Source organism: Pygocentrus nattereri, chromosome 14, assembly GCF_015220715.1.
Source record: "Pygocentrus nattereri isolate fPygNat1 chromosome 14, fPygNat1.pri, whole genome shotgun sequence".
Lineage (NCBI taxonomy): Eukaryota > Metazoa > Chordata > Actinopteri > Characiformes > Serrasalmidae > Pygocentrus > Pygocentrus nattereri.
In genome coordinates this window covers 1,097,501-1,101,505 of record NC_051224.1, presented here as the reverse complement: position 1 = coordinate 1,101,505, position 4,005 = coordinate 1,097,501, and the positions used below count along the sequence as shown (strand labels likewise).

The following is a 4,005-nucleotide window of genomic DNA, read 5'->3' as shown; positions in this document are numbered from 1 at the left end:
TGGAAGTACGACAAATCTAAGCTGCCAAAAAAAAAAAAAGAGCCTGCACAGCCCTAAAATGGCTTTGGTAGGAAAGCCCAGCATTTAAACATTGACGTCACTCAGCACAGACTGAGGGACAAATAATGTTAACAGGGGCCCCCTTACACAACCAGACCAAAGAGATTAACCACGGCCCTTAATCACCGAAAATCATTTCTCAGCTACCTGCTCATTTTTGTCATTGTCTTAGCTCAATTGCTCGGGAGAAACTTTCCTCATTGACGGCTTTTTCACACAGAAAAGATGAACAAACAACGTGAGGCGGTGGTTGGGGTCGGTGGGGGAAACGGAGCGAGCAGCAAGTGCCAATTTGCCAATGTGACTTAGAGAACTACTTATGGCCATCATGCAATTGGTCAGAGTCATGAGGAATCACAAAAGGAAAAGAGGAGGAGGAGGAGGAGGAGAGAAAATCCCCTTCAGTGCAACCTCCTCTAATTAATGCAGGAAAAATGAATCACGGCAGGCCTTTCCAAACACATGCAGGCCTCTTAATCACTTCATATCCTCTAAGAGACGCGGCTGCCCGCCCTCTTCAAAACTGTCAAAAAAGGAGAGTGAGTGGGGTGAGCGGAGGGAGGGGTGGGGCTGGGGTTGTGGGTGTGGAGGGACAGGAATGACCAATCTATTCAGAAAAAACCTCAACTTTTTCTTTTTTTAGGAATGTATTTGTGGCTCAAGGAAGCAGTTAAGAAGGAAAGCCATGAGCAGCACTTTAAAAGCCCCGTGTGTCGTGTGCAAGCTTGCGAACATGAACCATGTGAACATTAAGACAAGTTAGCCTATGAGAAAGGGGGAGGAAAGAGAACCCCCCCACACCCACACCCACAAACAAGCCAGTCCTGCTCCCCCTCACCGTTTCCCAGGATTGTTTACCAAAAACAACAGCCCAACGCTGCCCACACTGATTATCGACAGCCAAACTGGCTGATGCCAAGTCCTGCCCGCCGTTACCCTGACGACCCAGCATCCAACTATGTGGGGGGAGACAAAGTAGGGGGGGAGTGGGCATGATGTCATTCCAGGACATGGTGGGGGCCAATCAAAGCCTGAGAAAATTATGTCACCTTTTGTTCAGCCGGTCCATTGAGCGCTATAGAAGTGCAGTGAATTGAAAGCTGCAGAGAGGTCATTTTTCCCCTGAGATGTGTGTGAGAAAAAAAAAGGGGGGGGGGTGATGAGAGAGGGAGAGAGCAGCAGAGAGAGACAGAGAGAAAGAGATGGAGGGGGAGAGAAAAGGCAAGCAAACAGGGAAAAGCACTGTAGTCATGCTAATGTTTTCAGGCAGAGGTAGGACCCATAAAGATGTCATGAAGCCCAACCTCTTAAAACAGGGTAGGCCGAAGCAGGTGCTCATTCAAAAAACAACTTTGTGCCTTTATTCAATGGCCAGATCTTTAATAAAGCCCAAGGGACACTCCAAGCAACTGGCCAATGACTGATGAAGGGGGCAATTAAAATAAGGCAGTTTGCAATGGAGCCTAAGGGTTTGGTCTGAGGTTATCAAATTGGGTTAGAGAAGAAGGAGCACCCCTCACTGCAGTGCATACATCTCACCCCAAAGCGCTCTGTGTCAGCCAACTCCACCCCCACCTCCCACTGGGCTCGTACCTCCGCCAGAGCCAGGCTTTGTTGAGTCAGAGTTTAAGGCCGACAGTGAACGGCACTTGAATAGGAAATTACCACAGAGGGGTTCCATAAATTTTGATGAAACGCACAATATGCAATCCATCTCTCTGTGACATGCTCACAGACACACACACACACACACACACACACACACACACACACACACACACACAAACTATACTATAAGAACACTTTCAAAGACTCTGAATAGTGGAATGGAAGACTCAGTGGTGGCAAACACTGGAAGAGAGGAAAATTCTAAGACATGTCAATTCGACCAATTTGGCGCTTGATACCCTTTCTGAGGCCTAAAGCCGGGCATACATTGTACCATTCTGTAGGACATTCTCCATTTGGTTCTGGGCAGCAGTGTTCTACAGTTTATGGGGTTTAGAGGGAGATATTCACGTGCAGTGTGAGCACCAACATTACATGCATATCTATCGGACTGGCGGTGTTTTCATACAGTCTGAGCCCATAAACTGTACACTTTAGTGGCACATGAAGACCAAATTACATACAGTACTCGTTGTCAATAAAGAACAAGTTTTATAAAAAGGCATAGTATATACCTGGCCTAAGACGCTCAGGCATAATGGAATCGCTTGCCAAGCAATGTTGAAAATATAGTATGGCTTATCTTATGTCAAAATGATGTCATCATTTCTTGACTTCTTGATGGGGAAGAAGATGGTGACTTCACAGAAACTCACCTGTTCCACCTGTTTCAAGGTTTCCAAACTGGAAAAAAATTCATGCCAAACCAGACAGGTCATGTTCACCATTATGCACCATTATACCAGCAGCCAGTGCTGTGGCCTGAGTAAGCGTCACTATTCACTGCGGTTTGATTCACGGTGCTTTGAGCTGGTTACTTTTCACAGGTAAGACAACAAAGTAAAAATGGACCTTTGCCAGCTTGTTATCAATAAATCTGGCCATGGCAATGAAGTGGTGACAGGATGTGAGCTGGATGGACCCGTCTTTCCTGTCTCAGGTCTACTTCCTCCCTCCTTCTCTACACACACACACACACACACACACACACACACACACACACACACACACACACCAGGCCTTATCGACTGCAGTAAATCAACAGCAGATAAAGCAGTCAGACAGACCTAATTAGTCAATGTTTACAATCCTGGTACTTGTGTATATAGACATTGATACTTCTAGAAACGGTAACTAGGGAAAAATGTCTACCAGAGACCAAAAAAAAAAACAAAAAAAACATAGAAACAAGGGGAAACATGGGGTTGGGAAAACATGACAACAAGCACGTCTCTGTTGTTGGCACATACTGTATTTTTCTGCTTTTACTTTTTTTGGTAGCAAGGCTACCAAACACAGTACACACGACAAGATCAACAAAGTCATATTTAGTAAAAGAAGATGAAACGTTGAGGTGAAATCTTCCCATCCTGCCTGAATGGCAGACTAATGTTATAAGCAACCAGTGAATTGTGGAGTTCCCAGCTATGTTTCCTTTACCCTATTCAGCACCACTGGATTAAAACACTTCATCAACATTCATCACAGGACAGTGAAGTTCATCATAGTCCAAAAAAAGTGAGTGTTGAATCCACAACCCTGATGCCATGAAAAAACAAAATCAGGTAATCCAGTTTGGTATGTCCCAATAAAACAAATCCCAGATCCCCAGCAGGTGGTGAGAAAGTGAAACGTGGTGGAGAACGTGATTCTCTGTAAATCCACGGGTGTACTGGTGATTAAATCAACAGTGTACCTGTCCATCACTCCTCAAAGTCCATCAGATGTCTCCTGAGCACCTCTCTGTGCTGCCTGAGAAGTGACGTATCCAGTACCTGCAAAAAGACAAATGAAAAGCAGAGTCAGAACAAACCTATTCACGTCAAAACCTGCGGTTCAGTCGGCTTGATTAAAGCATGAAAACTGAGGGATTGTAATCTCAAATAACAAAAGCAGAGCACAATGATGTGAGTGAGAAAGTGACAGCTTAGGACATTAAAAACCTGCTGATGGTGAAAACATCAGTATATTGGAGTGTCCTTGAGTTAGTTTCCAATCGCAAGCCATTAATACAAACGGACGTCATAAACGGGGGATGAAACAGGGATCGAGGCACGTATGCAATTATTGAGCTTCACAGATCAAGGAATCAGCAATACTGGAGCTTCCAGGGTTCTGGACCACATTCAGAAAAATTTTAAAATAGCCAGCAAAACTTTCGGTCTTATCTGCTGCAGCTGGTCCTATTTCGGAAGTGGCTCTTCTTTACATCCACGGAAGAGCAATAGCATAAGGCAGTTCATACTCTGGGCTCATACATCTAATAACTGAAACCAT

General features: G+C 44.9%; 1 long non-coding RNA gene across 1 annotated transcript in view; it reads right to left on the bottom strand.

Annotated features, from left to right (window-relative positions):
- Positions 1–2,960: 2,960 nt before the first annotated feature.
- LOC108437880 overlaps positions 2,961–4,005 on the bottom strand; it is a 78,626-nt gene continuing 77,581 nt past the window's right edge. Inside the window, exon 3 of the long non-coding RNA XR_001858653.2 lies at positions 2,961–3,503. This is a non-coding gene — a long non-coding RNA (uncharacterized LOC108437880). The remainder of the gene's footprint in view (positions 3,504–4,005) is intronic.